The sequence below is a fragment of the Equus asinus genome, chromosome 7, assembly GCF_041296235.1.
Source record: "Equus asinus isolate D_3611 breed Donkey chromosome 7, EquAss-T2T_v2, whole genome shotgun sequence".
Classification (NCBI taxonomy): Eukaryota; Metazoa; Chordata; class Mammalia; order Perissodactyla; family Equidae; genus Equus; species Equus asinus.
Window position 1 is genome coordinate 36,442,466 of NC_091796.1, and position 26,049 is coordinate 36,468,514.

The window sequence follows — 26,049 nt, forward strand, 5'->3', positions numbered from 1 at the left end:
TAGACCCGTCTAGAATATGCTGATCATTATATCCTGATATCCTGTTGCAGTCTGCAGGGTGAAGGTCTTGTCCCTGGAAGTACACATGGTCTCCCCTGAGAGGGACAATCATCCCCAGGGTCAATTATCCAAAGCGGGAGCAGGTCCCCGAAAGGCAGGCCTCAGGCAGGAGAGAGAATCTTGTTTCTCTGAGAGCCTCATTTGATAGGCGCTGTTCTTCAAGGAGTGAAGATGCCCGGGGTGAGCTCCTGGGTAATATACGCTGAAGTGACGCCCACCCCACGGAGCCGGGCTGGGAGAGGGATGGAAGGAATCCTTTCCCTTCCAGAGAGCAGGTCACGGCCTCGACGCGGGTTCTGTAGTGTGGCGTCCTCCCTGGGTTTGTTTCTCTTTGGCTTTCTTTCCAAGGTCTCAGTAACATACATTTCTGTATGAGAATTAATGATAGGTCCTCCAACAAGAGCCAATTTTTATGTTTTTAAACTCATAAAGTGAGAACAGGATTATAAAGAACGTTTAAACATGGAATTACACGTCTTCCTATGATTCGTGCCCGTAAGTTCTCACCAAACACCCCTTCCTCTGATGGAGAGGTGTCTCCCTCTGTTACCAACTAGATCACTTAGCGAGCTCTTTCTGTGTAACAAACCACTCCAAAACTTAGTGATTTCAAACAGGAGTTATTTATTACTTACTCACAATTATGTGGGTGGGCTATCTGGGCTGGGCTCCCCTGGGCTCACAGCTGTCTCTCCACAGAGTTCACAGGTGGGATGAGGCTGCTTGGTCCAGGATGACCTCATCCACATGTCTGGCAGTCAGTGGTGGCTGTCAGCTAGGGTGGCAGGGGTCACCGGGCCACATGTCTCCAGCAGGTTTGCCAGGGTTCATTGACATTATGTTGGTTGAGGGTTCCCAAGAGCGGCAGGAGAAGACATCTTCAGTGTGCAATTGCTTTTCAGTTCTCTGTCTGTGTCACATTTGGTAATGTCCCACTGGCTAAAGAAAAGTACATGGCCCACCCCAGCATCAGTTTAGAAGGGTACTACCCAAGGATATAAATACAAGAAAGAAATTATTGCAACCATTTTTTCAAACAATCTGCTATACCAGGCTTGTATAGCCTGGATCTTTTTATGAGATAGGGAAGAAGTAAGTTTCCTGAGACACGCAACATATCCGCACACATTCACACTCTCACATACACACCTGTACATAAAGACTCATTGCATATTCTCACATAAAAGCACATGGACATATACATTGTCCCCAGACACAGACACACGCCCACAAGAGAAAGTGACATGGAAATACACATAAAACCAGTCTTGTGTAAAAGCACAAAAGTCAATTTATAAGGCAAGGTTTTCACCGTACACACTCTGTTTCATTTTAACTCCCAGGTTTTCCTTGAGAAAATCTGCCATGGCAAATTCTTGAGGAGGAATCTGCTGCTAAAACCCATCCTTTGACATGAAGGGTTAAGTGATTAAAGATGACCCAGCCTACCAGCTGCAAGCCCGTCTCTGTGGTCTGATTTCTCAAGATGATACAGCTCACTTCCCAGCGGTGATTGCAAGATTTAAATCTAAGTCAGGAGAGAGAAAAATGCAATTCTTAGTACGATGTTAGTTAGAGCACAGCCAGAGACAGCATAACCAATGAACAGACAGAGTTTTACAGAATTGTTTAACAATTTTACTAGATGGAAAATAAGAAGATGCATTTTCATAGTTTCAGAGCTGCAGGACCTTAGGAGGCCCCTGGTCTACTTCCCTGAGTATCTATAATGGATGTGCTATGTTCTAGAAAAGATACGGCTTTTTAAATAAAGATCTCTTCATTTTCTACTGAAAGCATATGACTGTTCTGTTTTCACATCTCTATGCATATATTATCAACAATTTATAATTAATAAGTGTTTACATTTATAAATTTTTAAAGTGACAATACTATTTTAAAAATATCTTAAAGATGGGATTACATATATATTCATTTCTCCCAAGTTTCTTTTGCCTATGGGGTGAAAAAATGGTTTTTTTCCCTTATGGGACAAAATTTCTAGAGAATTTATATCTGAAGAGCCAAAAAGGGTTTCAAATATGGAAATTCTTGTAAGCTCATCCTATCTCTCTGTAGACCCCCAGTCCAGGGCCGGCCTGTAATTCCTCGCCCTAACGCCATCATCTGAATAGCCTTTGAAAGCTCACTCCCCTGCTTAATGCTTCCCTGATCCAGCCAAGTACAGCCCCACCCTCTCCCGTGCCCAAGCCCACCTGGCTGCTCAGTGGTACCCAGTGTCTCTCTGTTCGGGCTGCTATAACAAAAATACCATAGGCTGGGTACTAAAACAACGAACATTTATTTCTCACAGTTCTGGAGGCTGGAAGTCCAAGATCGATGTGCCAGCGGATTCGCGTCTGGTGAAGGCCAACTCTTTGGTTCATAGACAGCCATCTTCTCAGTGGGTCTTCACATGGCAGAAGGGAGCAAGGGAGCTTTCTGAGCCTCTTTCATAAGGGCACTAATCGCATTCACAAGGGCTCCACCCTCATGACCTACGGACCTCCCAAAGGTCCCATCTCCTAATAATATCACATTGGGAATTAAGATTTCAACACGTACATTTGCGGGGAGACAAACATTCGGTCCATAACACCCATACTTGGAAATACAGTGGAGAAACTGCGGGAGCTCACAATGGGTGGGAAATGACTGCTTTGGGTTCAGAAAGCTGGTCGTTATCAGCTATGACAATAGTTTGAGGTACACACAATACCTCTACCTGTCAACGTAAAAGGACCCACAGAGACCCACCGGCGTAGCTGACCCCCTCAGGGCTGCAAACTCAAGTGCGTGGAGGCCCAGGTAGGTGGTCTGAAGTGAAAGGGCAGCTGGGCAGCAGGGTGTAACTGAAGAGTGTGTGATGCCCTCCCTGCTCAGCCCGGGGAACGAGGGCCTGATGAATCCAGACCTTCCGAAGTCTGCTTTTCTAAATCTTGGCAAGTAACTCAAATTATGAGTCTGTCTGCAGGCCGGAGCACTTAATTAATTAATAAATTAATCAATCCATCCATCAAGCCAGCAAAAACAGTCAAGTTTCCGAAGCTCATACTCTGATCTTAAGAATCCCAGTAAAAACAGGAAAGATCAGAATGGAGCCTTAAATGCTATTATCCAAAGATAGCTTTGATCTGATTCCAAATGGACTCAATTCCAAATACAGGCCCTTTTGCAGGATCCCCTTCCTGCCCTGCAGGCCTGAAGACAGCCCTTTTTTCCACAGCTGGGAAAAGCAGCTCTACCTGAGCACAATGTGATGTTTAAGAACAAACACCTCCTTCCCAAATTAAACCTTGCCCTGGTTTAGACTCTGAGTCCTCCAGGGCACCTCCCTCCAAGTTGTGCCTTATTCACAGCTGATTTTAGAAGTGATGGACTGGAGAGCCACAAACCTCCTGATTGATGTATCTCCACCATCCCCAGGTTCCTTTTCAGCCAAGAGAACCCCCCGTGGTGTAACTTTCCCCAAGATACACACACACACACACACACACACAGAGAGTCAGGGAAGCATCCTGCTACGATGAACTGATACAGTTGTGTGTTATGAAAATGCATTAACCATCCAACTACCCTGCAATTTTTTTTAAGAAGCTTTAAATAGAGCATAACGTCCTCATCAAACAATCTATGAAAATGAGAATGGTAAAGCTGGTGACAAACGAAGTTTAAATTTGAGTGAGGCAGCATTGACTCCATGCAAAGGGCCAGGAGGGTGCTTACTCCTCACTCAGAGGCTGCCCTCATCCTCAAAAGTGTATTTCCCTTCACATTACCTCAAGTTATCATCTTGCAATCCCGGGGGCCAGTCAGCAGTTGGTTATACCCATTTGATGGAGGAGAAAACAGAGGTCCAGAGAGAAGAGATCACAAAGGAATTGTGCCAGAGTCAAGAGGAAACAGGCCTAACTTAGCCTCAGCTCCTCTCCCACATCTGGACGGCACTCGGGGCCTCCCTGCCTGTCCAAACTTCCTATCCTCCAGCATATCCTTGGGATGGAAGCCATGTCCCAAGCTTCCAAAGGCAGGGTCTGAGTCTGCTTCTCCCATCTACCCCCAGAACCCAGGATGGAGCAGGCTGCACACTGGGCCCTCTGGGGTAGAGGTTGTGGTCAGACACACAGAAGAATCCCTCAGGTTCTACCAAATACCATTTCAGAGTAGGGGCAGCCATCAGGGGCTGCCAGGAAGAGGAGGTGGGGATCTGCCCAGAGGGTTGGACACGTGCCTGCCCGGAGGTCAGAATGTAGCATGTGCCTGCCCAGCACCCCTCAAGCTCAGAGGCTGAGATTTCTCATTTGACTCTCTGCAAATAAGAAAGCTTATTTTGAAGGGGGAAAAAGAGTCAACAGAACAAAAAAGAGCAGCCCACTGCTAAGCCATACTGGCCAACTGCCATTCCTGCAGGCTGTCCTAGGCTGGCTGTCTCAGAGAAGACAAGGAAGCACAAAGTCCCCACCGTTTGGAAGCACCGTTAGATCAGTCTGGAAAGTCAAAATGTTCAACGACATGAATTAACAGTGAGGTTCCCATCTAAGTTCTCAGACCCTTAAACGCTCTTGGGTCTCCCAGTTCTGATCTCTGAAAAGATGTGAGGGCACAAAAAGCCAGGAGGACTTTCACAGGAGGTTTGACCGGGCCCGGGCCTCAAAGAATGAGCAGACTGGGATGGGGTGCATGATGGGGGCAGGGGGCCATCACAGGCAGAGGCAAGAGCTGCAGCCTCAAAGGAGTCCAGTTGGACATGAGACATTGGACGCTGCCTGACCAGGGCACAGGATTTGAATTGGGAGAGAGAGAGAAGTGAGGCTGGAGGGTCAGCAGGTTCAGATCACGTGGGGCCTTGAAAGCCATAAGGAAGAAACTGACCTGTTCATTTACTCAGCAGGGAAAACGACATCAATGATTCCCTCTTAGTCCTTAGGCATTTAGCGGAACATAAGCCAGATGGAGAATCAAAAAAAAAAACAACAACAAAGACCTACCCCTAGACCCAGATGGCACCAAGGCCTAGAGTTAGGCCCAAGACCCTTGCAAATGATCCCAGGGCAGGTCCAGTCTGTCCTGCAGTCACTTAGGCAGTTCTGAAAACTGGCAGGGTCTTGATGCCTGCACAGTGCCTCCCCCCATCCATTCTTCAAGCACCTCTCAGATGGCCGTGCTGGGGCTGCCTCCCACCATCACCCTGAAGTAGTGCTAGTGGTGGCAGCACGTATTAAGAGCACCCGGCCCCTCAGAGATCCTCAGGGAGGCGTGGGGACAGGTTGCCCAGGTTCACTCAGGACAGTTGTTCACCCTCTGCCAAGGGGAAGAGATGGGGCTGGAGGTGACGCTCTGAGCTGATGAAGCCAGAAATTCTTTGACACTGAATATCCCTCTCCAGAGGCAAAAAGGGATAAAAGAAAATTAAGACTCTGAATATAAATCTGGTAAAATAAAAGAAGTTCTTCATTTTTCATTTTCATTTCATACCAGGAAATATAGTACATAGCTTGGTTGTAAAGACCAGTCAGAGGAGAAACTGGTAATGATCTGGGAGTGATTTGAGGAGCACCTCAGTTCCCCTGCCCCAGTGCCTTTTTTCCATTATTAGACCCTTTCTGATACACAGATGCCCCATTAGAAACTCCACAGTCTTCTTTTTTTTGAATTGATATAGTTTTTTCTTTATTGAAATATATGTAACACTGTGTAAAGTTAAGGTGTACAACATGTTAAATTGATACATTTATATATTGTAACGTGATTTCCATGTAGCAATAGTTAGCGTCTCTATCATGTCACAGAATTATCAGTTCTTTTTTGGCATGGGAGTAATTAAGATCTAGTCTCTCAGCACGTTTGATGATTACAATACAATGTTGTTGTCTTTATTCACCATACTGTGCATGAGATCTCCAGGACTTCTTCCTTCTTTCTCGTGGCTGAATAATACTCCATTGTGTATACATACCACATCATCTTTATCCATGCATCCATTGATGGGCATTTAGGTTGTTTCCATATCTTGGCTATTGTGAATAATGCTGCATTGAACATGGGAATACAGATATCTCTTCAATATTCCATTATCATTTCATTCAAGTATATACCAAGGAGTGGAATTGCTGGATCATATGATAGCTCTATTTTTAATTTTTTGAGGAACCTCTATACTGTTTTCCATAGTAACTGTACAATTTACATTCCCACCGATAGTGCACAGGAGTCCCTTTTCCCCACATCCTCTCCAATACTTGTTCTCTCTTGTCTCCTTCAGGAAAAAACTCCACAGTCTGGTTTTACTGAGCCACCTGGGGGTTTCCCAACATTCCCCAACACACTGTCCTCCCCAGATAGCCGATCCTCCCGCTGGCCTGAACGCCTCCCTCCCTTCTCTGCCAGGTGGACTCCTACTCCTTCTTGACTCAGTTCATACCTGGCCTGGGCTGCTCCCACAGCACTGCATCCACCCATCTGTATCACCTGCTTCACTGTTCTGTGATTATCTATGTAGAGGCCCATGCTTCCTCTTCCCACCCCAGTCAGTCTCTGAGAACAAATGTCAGTCTCATTTTGTATTCCAAGTCTTTACAGGGTGCACCTGTATGAATGAGTCCTAAATGGAAACGCTAGCACCGTTATCACCTACTGGTATTTCCCCTGTACCAGTTTGTCAAAATGGGCAGGACTGTATACAGGAGAATATCAGGAAAGAGAAGGGAAGTCATGCCTTGGGGAAATATATGTGCATCTTTATCTCATCAGTGAGGTAGGTGGCCACATACTGGATAAACTAGCAAGAGCTTCCTTGCTAAGGGAGGTAGGACACCCACATGGAGAGACCCTCCCAACCTGACTACTGATGCCAAAAAGAGTAATCATATTCACAGTGAGTAAGGAGTCTTACGATATTGACTCTCCATTTGAGTGCTTCCTATGGCTATGACATCTGACATGTCTGATCTCATTTAATCCACACAACAAACTGGGAGGTAGGTTATGCGCCTCCCAACTGCACAGGTAAGGACCCAGACTCAGAGCAGACAAGTAACTTACTGACTGTCACGCAGCTGGCCCCTGGAAGAGTCAGGATTCAAGCCCACTGTCCACCCCAAAGCTCTTACTCTCAACTGTGCTGTTGAACAAGAAATCAGGCTGAAACTGCAGGTCCCATTTGGTGGGAAATCTTGTTTATATACATTCACACTATCTTACTCAAACCCTTTTGGACCATAGGAAGGCATTAAATAACTACTTATAGATAAATAGAGATCTTAATAAATTCACACACCCCTGTCTAAAGTCAATTCTCTCCATGAACAAGAGCCTCCCTGTGGGGTGGGAGATGCAGGTGCCAGACTCCTGAAGGAGGTGACATTACGGAATGGAGGGTGATGGGAGAAGAGAGAGACAGAGGCTGCACGGACAAGCCGCCCATCCTGCAGGCAGCTCCCACTCCTGCAGATTCTGTCTTTACAAAGCCCCTCTGCCACCCACAGCTACTACTGGAGTTCATGACCCTGCTTACCCCCATCCAGTCCCCTGCAACTGCCTCACAAGGATTCCCCTGCTCTCAGCCCCTTCCATCCAGCACAGCCCTCTCACCAGCGCAGCCTAACCTCACTGAAGCACAGCCCAGATCCTGCTCTGACAATTCGGAGACTCCCATTGCCTTCTGACTGAAGTCTAAAATCCTCAGTTCAACTCAAGGACTTTCTTACTCAGCCTCCAACCAACCAACCAGATTAATCTTCAGCTACTGGCTCAGACACCCCAGGCTTCAGCTTCAGGCCCAGAACACAACTCACTGCATCCCAAATGAGCCTTGCTCTCTCCACTCTACTGTTTCTCACTCTTTCCCTCCTCCTAGAAGACCACTGTCTTCTCTCAGGCTGCCAGCAAACCTTCATGGAGCCCCTACTAGGAATTAGGCACAGTCGTGGCTGGTAAGATTAGACTTCTCCTTCAACACTTGATTCGAACACTGACTTTTACATCAGTTGTTCATCAGTTTCCTGATGAGAAGTAACTTCATCCTTCTCTATGTGTTCAAATATTTACAATATTTGCCTTGAACCACAGGCATACATCTGCAACCTCCAGCCCTGTGAGCTCCTTGGGGCAGGGAGTATGGCAATCATGGCAGTGAGCCCCATCATTGATCATGGCAGGCTTCAATCCAATCTGTATTGGACTGACAATTCCAGAGTTCCTGGATCATCATTCCCCATTGGCACATAAACCACAACAAAGAATGTATGTTATTGAAATAATCATCAAAATATCAAGGAATAAATTCTCTGAAGCATCTAATTATTGCAAAGACAGACTAGAAATCACCCAGTGTCCCGGATAATTTTGAGTTACCTAACATTTTTCCTATTATGTACCCACACAATTAAACAGACTACGTAAATCCATAATACTCTGTGCAATTAGACAGAGACACTATGCAAGTCACGACAAAGAGGATTGAAAATATACTCTGCATTCCCTCCTGGGCTTAGATTCTAACCTCTAATGTTAAAAATAAAAGTAGATGTTGGGTTTGAGACCCATTCACTCCATCAGCCAGTTGGAAACCATTTATTAAACACCCATTGTGTCAAGTCTTACAGTTGGGCTATGAAGTAAATGGATATAGTGCCTCCCTCCAGGTATTTCTGTTCTGGTCAGGAATACAAGACTTACTCAGTTGAAAGAATCAAGCTAAACAACATAAGCAGGGACAAGTAATGTAAATTATTAACAGGAATGCTGAGGAAAAATCAAAGTAAAAGAAAAATCCAAACAAATTGAGGATAATTAGGAAAGACATGTTTGAACCATCTTGCTTTCTCAGTGGAGACTAAGAATGAGCCTGAGAAAACCCTGTAGTAACCATCTTAGGGTGCCAGGTCCAGATGGTTCTAGGGGATGGAGGAGACCCAGTGTGCAGGGTTTCTAATCCTTTAGCCCTCTCATTTATTCATTTATTATTCAACAAATATTTGTTGAGTGCTTACCATGTGCCAGGCACTGTACTAATGCCCAGAATACAGTGATGAACAAAAGAGACATGGTCCTCATGAACTAGTGGAGTTGGGAATGCACAACAGGAGAGCATGTTTTTTAACACTAAAACTTCATGCCTTCAAATGTAGGTTAGTACTCAAGTGAGTTGAGTTCCTATGCACAACATGGATGATGATCAGGATGGAGGGGTGGTGGTTCAGAGGCAGGATGGACAACAGGAGAAAACCTTACTGAGAATAAATATCAGTCATAACTTCATTTCAAGGTTGAAAAGTTTAAGATGGTGTGGCTGGGCTAGTGGCATAGTGGTTAAGTTCACACACTCCACTTCAGTGGCTGGGAGTTCACCAGTTCAGATCCCAGGTGTGGACCTACACACTGCTCATGCAACCATGCTATGGTAGCATCCCACATACAAAACAGAGGAAGACTGGCACAGATGTTAGCTCATGGTCAATCTTCCTTACCAAAAAAAAAAAACGTTTAAGATGGAGGTTTTGGGGGGCAGCCACGGGGAAGAAGGAAGGAAAAGAGATCCTGCCCATGAAAGGGACACCACAGAAGCTTCTGCATCAGGGTCAGCCCCCACCCCCAAGCTGAGACTTGGCATTGCTGACATGGATGGCAGAGCCAAGAAGTGAAAAAAAAAACAATGAAATGGGGCTGCCATCAATGAGGAAGCATCGTGCAATGCCAGCACTTGATTTGGAAAGTATTCATAAGGCTTTCTTGGCTAGGATGTTTAAGATAAAAATAGAAATATTCTCATCAATGATTTATAAGATTGCTTTAGAGAGATGGGGCAGAGCCCAGTATAACAAAGAGCAGAAAAGCAGTGTCCTAACTTGTCACTGGGCTGGAGATCACGGGCCCAGGGTGAGAAAGCTGTGACAGGCACTCCTTGTCCCTATCACAGAAATTTGAGTTGAGAAAAGCTATCAGTTTAGCTGGTCTGAACCTCAGAACCCCAGCCACTTTTGGATTCTTCCAACTACAATTTTATTCTTCTCTGGGGTTCATGCCTCCAGATGCGATACCTGAAAGTTGTGCATGTATTGTGGAGAATAACAAAAATATTAACAAATTAGCAGCCAATCAGATAGGAACATTCTTCCAAACAGAGAGCATCTTCTTCTGGATTCCACTCTTGGAAGAGGAGGCGATGGGACCAAGGAATGAAATAAGAACAGATTCAGAAAGAGAAGAAAGTGAGAGAAAACCTTCCCACAATAAGGTAAGGTCATTCCACAATCGTGTGCTGAGCTTATCATAAGCCCACTCCTGGATTCTGTTCATTTTCAATCACGCGCAAATTGCCTCCATCTCCTGGACTCTCCATCGGAAGCATATGGGCTGGGAGAGGAAAGTCACTCATCTCAGACCCGCACCTCATGCCTGTACCGCTGCCAGGCCCCAGTCCCTGCTGCTGCTGCCGCCTTGTCCTGTATGAAGCTCTGCAGCCAATCTTCCTGAAACCCAAATTTTCATCAGGTCACTGTCGTAGTGGGGATAACCTTGTGCCTCTATTGCCCGGTTATAGGATCAAGATCCTACTCAGGTGGGCATATTCAAAGCTCTCCGATCACCCAATCAGACAAGAGCTTATGGTGCACACAGGCGCTGGGGTGGAGAGGGAACAACAAGGCACAGTCGTCATGACCTGGAGGAATGTACAGTCTACTGAGGCTGGGGGTGCGGGAGGAATCAACCAGTAACTAATTAAATCATGACAGTCTTGCAGATGGCTATAAAAAGGACTGAGTATCTTGGGAGTGTGCAATGGGTCACCTACCTTAGTCTGTGGAGTCAGGCAACTAAGACTTCCCTGAAGCAGTGATGCTCAAGGGGAGATGTGAAAACTGAGCAGCAGTTAGCTAGGAAAAGAAAGGAGCGAAGATTCCAGAGCGGGGAGCAGGCCCTGAGTGAGCGAGATCGTGGGACTGTAGAACTTAGTGGGAGCTGGGAGAGCGAGGATGAGACTGGTACCAGTTAGGGCCGGGGACCCAGGACAGGGGGAAGAAGAGGTGCCAGAAGACAGACTTAGATGGGGAAGCAGAGGAAACAGGATAGGGTATGAGGATCCTGGAATCCCAGGCCAACAAGATTGGGTTCTATCCTGGAGGCAATGGGAAGGCTTTGAAGGAGGGAGTTGGCATGACCAGACCTAAGTTTTAGAAAATTCATCCTGTGTGCAGGGTTAAGTGCATGTGGGTCAGAGATGGTGAGGTCAAGGGCAAAGAGACCAGCTGGAAGACTACGGCAATAGTGTAAGTAGGACAGAATGAGGGCCTGGTGGGGAGGAGGCGAAGATGTGGCAGAGCGTAGGAAGGCAGGGGGGACTGGACACGTTCAATTGGGACCACCAGCATTTGATGGGGGATTAGGCTCCTGGGCAAGAATGTGGTGACCCTAGGAGAGTGTGAAGCATAAAAAGAAGAAAAATTCAAGAGTGAGACTGGGGTAAGCCCAGTATTTAAAGACTGGACAGAGAAAGGACCCAGTCGAGAGGGCTAGTGGGAAGTAGTGGGAGAACAAAGAGAGAACAATGCATTTCTTGAAAGAGAAAGAAAATATTTCAACGAAGTGGTTAATAGCATTTAAACAAAGACAAAAGAAATAGCTGCTGGATTTGGCGAAGGAAACCACTGATGACTTTAGTAAGGATAATTTTGGTAGTAAAGTGGGAGAGGCAAAAGCCAGATTTAAGCATATTATAGAACAAAGGAGAAACAAAGAAGTTGAGAAAACAGGGGAAGCCACCTACTGCAGGACCTTTGGTGGGAAGCAAGAAGACAAGGCTGCGCCTTAAGAGAAATGCATGATAGGAGGACTGTTTAAAGGAACTGGCCCATCACTGGAGGGGGTTAGGCAGAATGGACAAACTTGAGGGATGTCAGAGGATGGATTCCTCCAACAGCTGTGGGAGTAAGAGAGATGACCTCTAAACTCCATTCCAAATCTGAGATTCCATGCCTTTCTGGAAAATGAGACACAGCCAAACAGCCATTTCTACCGTCTGCTTAGAATTGGGAGCCAGACTTCAGCATCAGGATATCAGGATGAGAAGGGAGCACTCTCCCGTGTCTCTCGGATATGAGTCAAGGAGAACATACATCTTCCAGAAAGGGGTATCTGAACTGGAGGTCACGTGGCTCGGGCTAGAGAAAAGGACTCAAGAAGGAGGAATGGCCAGGAGGTAACCGGTTGCCTCTCCCTAAGAGAACGTCAGCTCCCAGGGGAGGGAGCCAAGGAAAGAGGATCAGGCTGAAAACAGATTGCATAACAGCGGGGCCAACCCACCCTCCTTCCTCTGTGCCTCTTCCCCCAGGACTGAGGCACTGCTGCCCTAGGCTCACAGCTGACAGGGAAGCAGAGAACACGCTGTGCCTCGACTTCCCCACTACTGGTGGGCACTGGCCTGGCCAGCTGCTGCGGCAGCCTTCCTGGGAGCCAGCATCTCCACTGCCTATGCCACCTCAGCTCCCGGCCCAGGAACGCAGAGCAGCGAGGGGAGGAGGAAAGACAGACAGACTGATGGCAAAAAAAGAAGCACAAGGGAGAGAGAGAGAGAAACAAAGAAATGCTGTGAACAATGAGGAAACAGCCCTCTCTTACTACAGCACGAGTGAGTGTGTGCATGTGAGAGAGAGAGAGAAAGAGAGAGACCTGGGTTCTACATCTGACACCCCCCACCCCGACCCCAGCAAATCCCTTCACCTCTTTGGACATTAATTGCCGTATGTGCAAAATGAGACAAGTGGATTAGAAGATGCCTAAGGTTCCTTTCAGGTTGAAAATCCTGTGTTTCTCAAATTCTGCATCTGTATATATAGAGCACCCCCAGAGGCCAAAAGCATTAGCAACACAAAGAAAATACAATAAACCCCAACGAGGAGGATGCGCTCACACGTGCGTCCCTGACAAGCACGTGCACACACACGTGCGCACACACAGGAGGGTGGGTGCTATGTTGAGGGGTGTGCCCATCAGTGACGAAAGCGGCCGAAGTACATTGGAACATTACACACAAAATCTGTCTGATCAGTTTCCAGTCAAGCCTCCTTTACATACTAGTAAATGCTAAGTCTCAACTAACCTAAATATTTGACAAATGAATCATTTTAGATTGTCAAGCTTTCTAAGTAGCTAAGGATTTACTCTTCAAATGATCAAAACTAGTTTTGAAAGCCACCCCAGAGGGAAATCTTTGTTTTTTCGTCTTATAAATGTTTGAAGCAGACTTTGAGGAAGCTGACTTCACTGTGGGTCCTCGGTGGCACTGGTGGTCTTGCTGCTCTGTCAGACACGCTGCCGCGCTGTGCCCAGGCTGGGCTCACAAAGCGACTAGGCTGCAGGACCATCCTCCAGCGTCCCTGGGCCTGGGGAGTGGGAAACAGACCACAGAAGCCTTCTGATCTGGGGAGCAGACAATGAGGAAGGGCAGGTGTTACTCTGGCTGCTGCCTCGCACCTTCCTCCCACCCCAGAGCTGGACCTGAAGCAGAGAACGGGGAGGGAAGAGAGAAAAGCACATTTTCAAAGGAAGCTGAAGCTGGGGACTAGGTGGCACCTCCTGTTTGGGCAGCTCTGGGCAAACTGGGCCACCACTCAGAGAGGTAAAAGGAGAGTGGGTTTAGGCAGAAAGATGGGTTTCGACAGATTTCATCAATTCTTTCTCCCTGTCCATCCTACCTACCTGCAGTGCAGGAGAATTCCAGAAGCTGTCTGGCTGCATCCTGGGGTGGGAAATGCAGGAAGAGCACTGGAAACCAGGGTCAATCCCGGGTTCCCCGGGTAAGGGTGACAGGTTGTAGGTGGGTGTAGGAGGTGCTGGGACCCAGGGGTTCCCTTGACCATGACGTCCAGCTGGCATTGGTGGGCAGAGTAGCCTGCAGCTCCCACTCTGGGGTCCCCAGAAGGGAGAGCATGGCTACCACACCCCAAGGAGCCCATCCAGGCGCCCTCCCACTTCGAGGTATGTGAGGTTCCCCCTACCTCAGATGCCATCTTGGCTAGAGGCGAGAGGGGAAGAAAACCCTCCAGAGATGGAGGATTTGCCCATATAAGACTGGAGGATGCCGAAAGGAGAGTGGGTGACCTTTACCAAGCACGTTTGGAGTTTTCCCCTCCCCCAGCATGGCAAAGACTGGGCCCTGGGGCCTGGAGCAAACGGGTAGAGGAAACAAAGGCCACTGCGTGTTCACCCCTCTCAGTGCAAAGTCCCCAAGTGCTGCTGTGGGTGGTAGCTGGCGAGGCTGGTCCTGGCCCCTCTCCTCACCTGTGCTGCCCCTGCCCGGGGGTCTCTTCCCACCCCTTCCTGAGAGGTCTCACCCCAGGGCTACAGGCCAGCCTGAGAGGAGGGCAGGGCTGCGAGAGGCCAGAAAGATGCTGGGGCAGGGAGGGTGTCAGCACCCGGGCAGCCGGCTGGAGGCCAAGAGACAAGGCCCACCGCCTCCCTCAGAAGAGGGAAGGCTGGCTCCTTCCTGAGGCACCAGACGCCTTCAGGCCAGCCTCAGACTTAACCTGTAAGAGGTGAGGGGCCAGAGAAGGACTCAGGCACCCCCAAAACTGTTTCCCAACAAAGTCTTCTGGATGAGAATCTGTTTCCAAGACAAGGATTGAAAAATGCAAGCGGCTGTGAGGAACATTCAGGCAAAGGGTGAGTGAGCCTGGAAGGAGGCAGGGAGTGTCCTCTGGGCAGGGCTGGGGAGGAGGATCCGGCCTGGAGCCTGCACAGGTGTGTGGACCCAACAAAGACTGGGCCACAGGCCTCCTGTACCTCCTCCGCCAACAGCCCAAGCCCAATGTGACTGCCAGTAAGACAGCAGCCCAGAGGACCCCCTGGTGATGGCCTTCAGAGTCCCTCTGAGCTCTCAGGTGCCTCTGGCCTGATGCTCAGGAGACCCCTAACTCTACTCACCACAAGCCCTAACAGGCCCCACAGCCATTGTCATGACAGTTCTCCAAACTATGTGGACACGCATACACGCATACACTCACTGACACACAGATGCACACCAGGACAACCAGCACTCAGGATAAGGGTCCTCACTTAGGGTCTGGACACCCTCTTTTGTCCCCAGTCATTTAATTAATAGATTCTGAATGGTGTGAAAATACCAACACCCTCAGGTCCTGCCATCCCCTAGTGGTTGCAAGGGTCCTGCGTGTTCTTTCACAGCCGAAAATTAGATTTTTATCACCATCATAACCACCATGAGAGCCAGGGGGAGCTGTAGAGAGAACCCAAATGTCGACCGCACAGATGGGTGTGGGCCCTTGTCAGGAGCAGCAAGGATCCGGCCCAAGGAGAGATGCTCATGAGACTACGAGTCAAAGCTGGGAAGGGGAGACTGGAACTACGACCAAGGCTCAGCTCATCCAGTCTGCACACAGAGATGCTCCTGAGTCAAAAGGGCAGAGGAGGGGAGAGCAGGGAAACTCATGCTCTGCCCAATAGGGCTGAGGGCACCTGGCGCCCGCTCAACGGCTGTAAGGGTTCAGAGTAGCAGAGATCAGGGCTACTGCAGTGGGAGAGGTAACTTTCCAAAAGAGGAGGCACTGAGCAGAGCCACCAAGGCGGGGCAGGACTTGTTCTGAAGAGAGCTGACAGCACAGCATAAGGATGAAATAAGTGAGCCGTGGAATCAGCCAGCCTGATTTTGAATTTTTGCTCTGTCACTTCCTGGGTGTGTGACCCTGGGAAAGACACCTAACCTCTCTGATCTTTCAGTGGCCTGGTATGTAAAATGCCAATGCCTCTCTATCAGGATGCAGAGAGGAGGAACTAAGCCTGCAAAGGGGCTGGGCTGTAGTAAGCAGCAGGTAGCCTAGGGTAAGGGTAAACAAAGGCGCAGACGCGGAACCGAAGACAAGTGCATGCTTAGGGCCAGGGGCCAGAGGATGAGGATGGCTGTGGACAGCCCAGAGGGCCAGGCCCCAGAACGGAGGGGCACCAAGGCTGGATGAGGCCTGGAGGGGGCAGCCTCTGAGGCCCCGTCTCTGAAGAAGCTGCAGCCGTGGAGGTGGCAGCCCTGCCAAACAGGTTGTCAGTCCAGCCCTTCGGGGGCTTTCTTCCCATGGTGGTGACTCTGACAGGGAAATCAGCAGGCTGGCCATGCGGGCCTGGGCAGCACAACAGACAAGGCCCTAGGGACAGCTTAAGTGGACAATAATTGCAGGTTATTATATACCGGGCTGCAGCCAAAGCCAGGCAGCTATTAAGTGTGATTGGGAGAAATAATCAAGAGGAGGAGGATGGATGTGAGAACCGGGTTGCTCCTTCTGTTCTCAGGGCTGCTCTGAGGCTGTGCAGGGGCTGTGCAGAGGCAAGGATGGGGTAGGCAGGGAGAGGAGCCGATCTACACTGTAAACACCCTACATTCCAGGCGCAATTCCTTCTGATCCTCCCCAGTCCCCACAGGTTGTACAGAGCAAGGATTACCATCCCCATCTCATGAATCAGGGAATGAAGTCCAGAGAGGGGAAGCAGGTGACCCAAGGGCACACAGCGAGTCTCTCCTGAGTCCCGTCTGAGACCAAATTGAGCCCTCTCTGTTGTTGGTGGCCACAGAAGTGACTCCTGGCACAAAACCCCATCAGGACCTGGCTCTGCCCTCAGTGGGGGTCATCTCCAAACCAGGACTGGGAGCAGTCATTAAAACCCAGAAGGGGCACAGATCCCACCGTGTGGACGCCAGCTCATGGGTCAGGACAAGGGCAAGAGACCAGGAAACAGAGGAGGGGGCAGGTTTGTAACAATACGATTGGTTATTTCTTAGAGCTTTATATAGTCATTAGAGACCTCTCTGGGACAGAAGGAGAATTTTATGCCCATTTTATAGATGAGGATACAGAAACCAAGACTTGTTTCAGGCTTGGTGGTGATGCCATCAATAGGAGGGCCCATGTGGAAACTGCTGGTCTAGGGGCTTGTAGACACACCCCACATCTATCTATTGGAGATGACCTTGGCAGAGGTGACCCTTACTCTGCTCTCTGCCGTGAAGCCAGGAGAACTTGTGGTTTTATCCCAGCTAGCCGGAGTTTCTCACTTCATCAGTACCAGAGGTGGTTCTTCTCTTTCTGGGCCAAGGATGGCATGAGGTTGAGCCCCAAGGGGTGACATTGCCCTTGTATGATGTGTGGATCACATAACCTCCTAGCGCCCACTCCTCGGCTCCTCCAAGCCCACCACTCATTTTCGAAACAAGGATGAGGCACCCTCGTCCTTGAAGCACAAACACCTTGAGCATCTTCAAGGAGATTCCCAGCGACCAAACCACCCCCTTCATGATCTCCTGGAGGCAATTTTACAGGGAGAGCCCTACTCTGATGGGGACACCAATGGAAGCGAGGAAGGGAACATATATGTCTACCACTGACTCCTGCACACACCGCACCCCAGCAGACGTCAAGGAAAGTCATACACAAGGCTCAGGGCCACCCTCAAGGTTCTGTCAGCCTGCCCCTCCCTCCTGGGATTGCCTCTCCCAGCCAGGCCTCCCCAGTCTGGGTCTGGAAATGACCCTGCTTTGGGTCACATGAGAGCAGAAACCTGGCGCAGGGAGGGATCAATTACATTGTGACTCAGCGAGAGGGCACAGAGCCAGGCAGTGAGTCACAGAGCTCGCCCACCCTTCCCCTTCCCCGGGAGGGGCTGCGCCATGCAGGCCTGTGTGGGAGCCTCCCCTGGGTCTGGGCGTGCAGATGTATGGGTGCAGGCCCCCCAACAGTGTGAAGGCAATGGTCGGTGTGCGCTAGTGTGGACCCCTTCCTAATCCTGAATGCAGGTGGGCATCACTGAGTTGCTGAGTGAGCAGAAATTCATGGGGCCCTTCCCTGACCTGGGCTCCGCTCCCCAAAATGCTCTCCCACAACACTGCACCTCCAACCAGAGACTCACATGCCTCTCATCTCCCCAACATGCTGGGAGGATCATGGAGGAGAGCCCCCAACTGCCCTCTTCTTTAGAAAATCTCCAGGTCCCATTACAGACATTCTAAATGCTATTTTCTGCTACAGCCTGATATTTATACCTGGAAAGGAGAGAATTGGTTCACTTTTTAATGAATACACTCATAATAAACAGAGCTAACATTTATGGGGCACCTACTACATGGTAGGCACTAAATATTTATCACCTCTTTCAGGAATTTATTACCTCTTCATGACAATCACAGGCAATGTTATCATGCCCATGTTTCAGATGACGAAGCTGAGGCTCTCAGAGCAGGACTCCTATGGCCAGTAAGTGACAGATCTGTCTGGTCCCAAAGTCCAGCTCCTTCTCTACACAATGCACGCACCTATGCATGTCTGTATGTAAAGTACAGTAATTTAAGTCTTATATTTTAAAGCAATAAATACCCAGTTGTATTTATAGACTGTATTTCTTTAAATTATACTCTTTGTGCAAAATTTATATTCACATGTCTGTTTAGAAAGAGACCAGAATTTATATATACAACTTTACATACACACTTTGGAAGACTTTAAATTTACTAAAAGAAGGGTGCCATCTTGGAATTATTTGAGGGGGAGTTGGTTCTTGAAAACCTGTGGCATGTTCTTTAAATATTCCTAGTGGTAGCAAACCTTCATCCTTTGAATGAAGAAATGATCTATGGAGAATGGGCCTGACTCGGTGCCCCTTCCACTCAGCACATGTGTGTCAGGCCAGGGAACGGGGGGTGATTTCTCCCTTCTTGCCCTTTCTTCATGAATACCCAGTGCCTTCTTTGTCCTAGTCTTGTCCCATTGATTTTACTCTTCTATGTTATTACCAGCAGCTGGTCAGCATATGGTCAATGAGACCCCACTCTAAGTCTCTCCTATGATGCAGCCCTGCTGCAAGACCCCCACCCCATGGCCACCTGCCACCCTTGGAACACAAGCCTACATCCCTCCATGGCCTGTAGTGGCCAACTGGACTGCCCACAAGCCCTCTCCATCCTCATCGGCAGCCTCTCCTTCCCTCTCCCCAGGCTTCGTAGCCACCGCCTCCTGGTCAAGCTCTTGTCAGCATCCAGCTCCTGGGTGAGTGAGCAGGAGGGGTCCACTCAAGGAGGTGAGTCTGAGGCCCCCAGATAACACCTCTTTGAAGATCTAGCCTGGTGTAAATGTCCTGCAGTCTCATCGTCTTGAGCCCCTGTCCAGTTGGGTTCTTCCTGTCCCATCCAGCCACCTCATTCCTTCATGTCACCTGCACAGCCTGTGGACACTGAGTTTCTTAACCCCAGCACGATCTGAAGGATTGCGTGTTAGACTGAGGAGGTCTGGCAGCGGCAGCTGGGAAAATTAAAACTAGAGAGCCCTGTAGAAGCTGTGGATCCAGCATCATTATCAGCGAAATTGTGGCCGTGATAAAGCAACATTTACCTACAGCATTGTGTGTGTGATAACTACAACTTACTCTTCCAGTTTCTAAAGTGAGCCCAGTGTCTGAAAACCTCAGGGCTCATGTACATTAAATTAACATAATTAAAAACTAATTAGTAAAACATCACAATTAAAAGGACTCGCTGTGGCAACACCTCTCAGGTAAGAAGGTGCTGGGGAGGGCCGGCAGCCAGTACAGGGGGCAGGCCCCAGGAAGAGGCCGTGATGTGGGCCCATCCTCCCAGAAGGCTTCCCGCACCCCGGAGCACCTTGAGAAACAGTTCTGCAGCAAGTGAGGACATCTCCTGCGGGTCCAACTCAGGGTCCAACTCAGGCCCTGGCCAGAGGGGAAGGCCCCTCGTCATCTGTGGGATGTGGGAGGGGCTTCAGCAAGCTCTTCAGCCCCCAAGGGCCTGTTAGTGATGCTCCGATAATATTGGCTGGCCAGACATTGATCTAAGCCTTTTACTTTGCCTGCATTTACTCATTTAATCCTCACAACAACTTTATGAGGTAGGTTCTCTTCCTCTTGCTATTTTACATATAAGGAAACTGAGCCACAGAGATTAAACAACCCGTCCAAGGTCACAGAAGTAGTAAGTGGGACAGGCAGGACCAGAAGCCAAGGAGTCCGGCTCGACCAGCTTTACCTCAAGGCAGCTGTAAGGACTTGCTCCTGTTGGGCTGAGGGCTGCCTGGCCCGGGCTCCTTTTTAAATAATGTAAATTCTTTGGGAAAGATAAGGAGTAAATTCCTAACCCTCTGGTGCAAACAAGTTAACTTTATCTACACCTTTCTGTGGCCCATTTTGACCCTCAGTCTCTACTCTGACCTTAATAATTTTTTACATGAGAACCATGAGTCAGCCTCACAGATATGCCACTGTCTCACCTTCTTGGATGTGATGTGAGGAGGGAAAGGAGGGTGGAAGAAAGAATTGCAGTCTCCATTTTACAGAGGAGAAAGCTGAGGCCAAGAAAGTGATGACTCAGGTCCCTTCTGTCGAGTTCTGGCTCTCCCAGCCCCACCACATGAAGATGCCCTGGCTGGGATTCCAGACCCCTTATCCTGCCTCTTGTGTCCATTTCTTGCCCACCCTCAGCAAAAGAAGCAAAGCCCTGGGTTGGCATGGAAGCCTGGGAACGGGCAGCATGTCTAGGCTGACCCAAAGGCCCAGAATCTCCCCAATGTGATCCTCACTGCTGCCCAAAGCCAGAGGCCCCACAAGACCAACGCCACATGTCCCTGGGGCTCAGCTAGCAGGGAAAACAGCCCAGAAGCCCCTCTCTTGCCAGTCCTCGCCCTTGTCTGCGTTCCAGGAGGCAGCTCAGTCCCTTCTGGGGAGCCCCTGGGTTTCCCAAAACACACAACATCCTACCTCTGATTCTCTTCCTCCCTCCATGAGTTTGCTCCCACTACCAGGCCTGCCGTGGGCTCAGGACAGGACAGGGGAGCCCTTCAATCATCTATTCTGAGTGGCAAAAGGCTGCTAATGTTAATAAATTAATAACCTCAATTACTGTTCCTTATACCACTAAACCTTCCCAAATTATTCAAGGACAGAGAAGCCCTAGGCTTGTGGAAAAGACTAGAAAGAGACTTCTGAGGCTGCCTTCAAAGCCCCATCTTCCCCATCTAAACTACCTCCACATAGGAGCCCCTCTAGGAACTGGCACCCTCTCACCATCCCACAAGAACCCAGAGCCCATTACACACTCCAGTCCTGGCAACTCCACCCACTGCCTCAACCTCCACCCTCTCTTCCCAAGCTGACCCAGCCCTTCTTGCAGCACCAGATCAGAGCTATCTCCACCAGAAAGCTTTCCCTGGATGCCCTGCCCACATGAGCTCCACCTTTTCCAGAGCCCCAAGGCACACATCACCAGCTCCTTCCACTCTACCCCTCATTTGGGTGATGCCCTGTGTGGCTACTCTGCTCTCTGAGGCAGACAACACATGAGCTCTCTACAGACAGCAAGTCACTCTCCCTCTCGGCAGCCTCCCCTCACTGCCCTCTGCAGGTCTGGGCAGAGCAGTCATTCCCTAGAGACATTTAATTGGAGGGCTGGTCTGTTAGGGGAGCCCCATGCAGATCGCAGCTCTCTTTTCAGCTTGCTCTCAACACAACCTTGGAGAACCAGCTGCTTCTTGCCATCCTAGCCCTAAGGCCAGGCCATCACCCAGTTCTCTGGCCATCTACCTCATTCTGCATCCTGCCTTCACAAGGGCCCCTCTTTCCTCAAGGCTGCCACCCCCATCACAGATCATTACATACAACTTGGATTGTTTTGTTTTCTCGCATGTGGAACTCCTCAGGTCTGGAAGACATTTAACCATCTGCTGCCATTTGAGGCTCTGGGGCTTTTCACTTGGTATGACTTTGGTCTAACTAGACAGCAGATTCTTCCCAGGCCTGTCCTTTCTCTGCTGCTTCCAGTGGTAGATTGGATGGGCTGGATGAACACAAGAATGACTGGGCAGTGACGCCTCCAAGCCAAGCCAGGCTGCCTTGAGAGGCTGAACTGCTGTGTGTGGTCTAAAATGCGGTTCTCATCCCAAACTCTGACCTCCTTCTCGGAGAGAGTCTGCTGGGGCCCTGTAGCTCCCCATACTTAGGGCCAGATGAATGAATCCAGCATTGCCCCTCAAAGTCAGATTAGCCATTGGTATCAAGAAAACTCCACCCTGAGCACCAACTGTGTGCCCACGCCTATTGACAGAGGATGCGGGGGAGGAGGAGAGGTCAGATCATTGGATTCCTGCCTTCCAACAGTTCACAGTTTAAACGGAGAGAAGATGCACACGCAGGAGAGCCAGAGCAGGTCTGAGGGTGTGTGGCCATGGCCAGGGCTACGGAATGTAGTTCAGTGGATGCCAGAGGGAGGAGAGTGATGGTGGCTCAGCTGGAGGGAAGCTGAGCACAAGAAGGGCTTCCTTCCTCCTTGAGGAGGAGAAGCAAAGGGAAGTGAGGAGCAGGAGGCAATGGCGAGGGCTGCAGAAATACACCACCAGAGCAAAGATCCCCACCCTATGGGGCTTCCTGAATCAGCAACAAAATGTAAACCCAAACGCAGAGAGAAAACGAGAAGCAGTGTTCCCAGCTCCCACTTCCCTTCACCAGCCTTCTCCCTCTCAGTGGATGGAATAATTGTGGCCATGAAGTGGCACTTGGAGAAAAAGTTTTAAATCTGTTTAAATGTCACGGTGAGTAATACTTTGCCCCCATCTTTCCTAATTACATTTCTTTTTGATGACCTAAGGTAAAAAAAAAAAAAAAAAAAAAATGAACTCCAGTCTATCTAGAATCTCAAGGGCAAGGATACCAAAAAGCCAACCTAACCATGTTCCTTACTATTTTCTCAGGGGTCCTGCTCCTTTACTACATTAGTTTGAGATACCTGTCCATGTTATTTTATCCCCAACACTCTGCTGTGGCAGAGAGGTGGGAGCCTAAGAGATCTAGCTCTTTGCCTTTAAGAGATCAATGCCATGATAGGAGCTGCTTCGGCTGCTGTTGACATAGGGTAGCTCAGTTACATGGGCCCTGGTGTTCAGGCTGCTTCTGCCCCAGCAAGCTGGGAGGAGGTGGGGCATTTCACCACATACCTGCTGGAGGCCTGAGAGGTGAAAATGTGTTTCCCCCTAAGGGGACATAGCCCAAATCCAAAATAAGGCATCCTCAGGTGAGAGAGAGGGGAGGGTGAAGACCTTCACCTGAGAAAGAAGGAGCTCTCCGCAGCTTTGGGTCCACAGTGGAGAGACACAGGGAGGGGCCGTGCTGCAGGGGGAAGAGGCGCAGTCCTGGAGGGAGTTGGCGCTGTATTGATGGAGGAGTTTCTGCGGGCATCTGAAATAACTAGACGCCCCCTTTCATTAACAACTCCACTCTCCCACCCACTCCCGCTCAGGGACTGCTTTTATTTATGTATTGGCTATTATTATTAATAATAATATGAATAATGAAAAACCCGTGAATAATTTACTTGGACGGGGGGCAGGGGGGACGCTGGGGTGGTGGCAGGAAGAAGTGGAGGGTGAGCCTCAGCTGCCCTTCTCTGCGCAGGTCCCTCCTTTCCCAGCTCCTCAGCTCACTCCCTTCACTTCCCCTTGTTCTCACTTTGCTTTGAGGGGGTGGCAGGCAGGGAGAGAAAGAGAGACCTAAAGTAGGAACTACTCTCCTAAACTCTCCTGTTATGGCAGAAAATATATTCCACTCCACTGTGAGATCCTGGAAGGTAAGCGCCAGCACCAGGAGATGATGTGGGAGTAGATATTTTGGACAAAGTTATTGGCCTCTGCTGATGTGTCCGGAGGGAAAGGGGAGGAAGAGGTCTCAGGCTGGTGGGTGCACACACACACACACACACACACACACAGAGGCAGAGTGTGGAGACAAACAGGGTCTATGGACACAGCCACACTGCGTCCACATAAGCACCCACAGTCCTGACAAGACGTATGCACACACCTCCAAGCCACGGCCTCAAACCCTCCCTCAGACCCGCCCAGTGCCTACTGGGGACATGCTGCCTTATTACAGCACGTCCCAGGCACACCAACCACACAGTCACATGGCAGAGAGGCTCTATGTGTGAGTTTCTGTTCCATTCCATCAACTTGGGCGATTCTTAGACTATCAAGTAACACTGGATAATGTAATCCCGGGAACCGAGTTATGAATCAACTATACTTACACACGATTCCATCAAGCAAAGGCAGGAGAAGCTTAAAATGAAAGGAAGAAGTTCCACAGTTCTCAGAATTGTACTTGCTGTTTGGTTTGGGCCCTGGATCCTCAGGGAGAGGTGTCCCGGGTGGGCTGGGGGCCTGGGGCTGCGAACCTCGGGGCCTCCTTGGGCCTCTTCCCAGCGCTGGAGAGCTCCGCGTTGTGGTTGTACCAAACGGGCTTGGTCTCGATTTTCAGGAAGCCGGGTCTCATTTCTTTAGATAAAATTTTAAACATATCGTTTACTAACGTCATGTCATCCGAGGGCAAGAAAAGAAACCCAGAACCCCCAAAAGGGGCCGGTGGCAGGCCAGCAGCTCTGCCCCGCAACCCGCGGGGAAGCGGGCACGTTATTTTAATTTGCCCGGCTTCTGAAGCCGAGAAAAGGCTGCCCTGGAAAAGCAAATGTGGGAAAGGATGGGGTGCAGGTAAATATTAAAATCTGCTCTCCCAACCCAAGTTCACCACTAGCGTTCGCACCCAGAGGCGGGGCTGCTTGGACCCCGCTCCCGCGCCAGCCACTGCCTCTCCTGCGCAGCCCATGTTCCGGCGCCGGCGGACCTGGCGGGGGACTCCGCGGAGTCCCGGCTGAGCGGCCGGACCCTCGGCTCTCGCCCGAGAACGCGACTCGCAGCCTCGCACTTCTGGAGCGGGCAGTGCTGCACACGAAACCCGCGGGGGCAGCGCACGCCGCGCGAGTCTGGGTCTGGCCGCAGCCCGGATGGCGATTGGGGGCTTTATTTCTTTGATGGTGGATTAAGAAAAAAAAAATTCCGTTTGAACCAGTAAAGCAGATGAGGGCAAAATCAAGCCAGTCCCTCTCGCTGCTTCACCGGCCACTGCGCCCAGAGCCTGCCGCCTTCCCCGGCGGGCGAGCGGGCCGAGGCGCCCGGCTCCTACCTTCCTCCCGCCAGCCGCCTGCCGGACCAGCCGCCGCGCTTTGGGGCGGGGGAGGCCGTCCGGGACGGAAACACCCACCTCCAGTCTTCGCAGGCGGGTCGGGCCCCGAATCTCTAAGCCCCGTCCCCCCAGCGCGGCCCAACTACTCCCCAGTCCCAGGTGGCTCGGGTAGCGGTAGACGCTGTGCAGGAGGGCGACGGTTTGGGGCTGCTCTGGCAGGTTGGGGATGCGAGGAGGAAAAAAGCAGAGAGACGGAGAGACAGAGAGCGCGCGCAAGACAGCTCTTGTCTATAGATTCATCCACATAATATATATTTATGTAGCTTTTTTTCTCTCCACACTGATCAATGCGCACTCGGATCGCTGGGCGGACTCCCTCCAAGCCAGCTCGCTTTTTCTAGTCGAAATAAATAAATAAAGGGAACCAGATGGGAGAAAAAAGCGCCCATTCCACCTCCGCCGCCGCCCCGCCCGCCATCCCTGCTTTTGCTTCGCCCGCCTGGCGCCCTAAGAGAGCGCAGCTCGGTGGATAATGGCCCCCTACATACCCACACGAAAATGAAAATCAATGTTTTTAAAATACAAAAAGTTGCACCTGCTGCTATTACAAAAAGAACCCCCAAAAGGCAAAGAGGAGGCCAGCAACCCGGTTCCTAAGAGGCACCCGCTCCCCGCGGTCGCCGGGCCCGGAATCTCAGCGCCTCCCGAAGAGCCATGCGCCTGGCGCTATTTATAGCCCTGGGCCGTCTCGGACTGTACCACCGCCGCTCGCTGGGGTCGCCGACGGGGGAGGCGCGGCGGGGCCGACGCCGCCCCACGCCGCCCTGCTCCTGGCCGCCGCCCGCCGCCGCGCGGGAGCTCCCCCCCGCCCCCAGCTCGCCTTCTCCCAGTGCCCCCCTCCTCCGCGCGCGCACACTCGCGGCCCCCACCCCTGGTCTGACTGGGAACTTGAACCGGTCCAGCCTGTTTAAACGGAAAGGACAG

At 50.2% G+C, this 26,049-nt stretch overlaps 1 long non-coding RNA gene across 2 annotated transcripts; it reads right to left on the bottom strand.

The window, feature by feature from the left end:
• Positions 1–669: 669 nt before the first annotated feature.
• LOC123287326 (uncharacterized) lies at positions 670–25,765 on the bottom strand. Of its 2 annotated transcripts, XR_011504444.1 has the most exons (5): positions 25,661–25,765; positions 24,134–24,380; positions 2,373–2,470; positions 1,510–1,588; positions 670–999 (listed from the first exon to the last, which is right to left on the bottom strand). It is a non-coding gene; the product is annotated as an uncharacterized lncRNA (long non-coding RNA). The 2 variants fall into 2 exon arrangements; XR_006530576.2 differs by lacking the exons at positions 670–999; positions 1,510–1,588; positions 2,373–2,470 and adding an exon at positions 5,713–13,554.
• Positions 25,766–26,049: the final 284 nt, after the last annotated feature.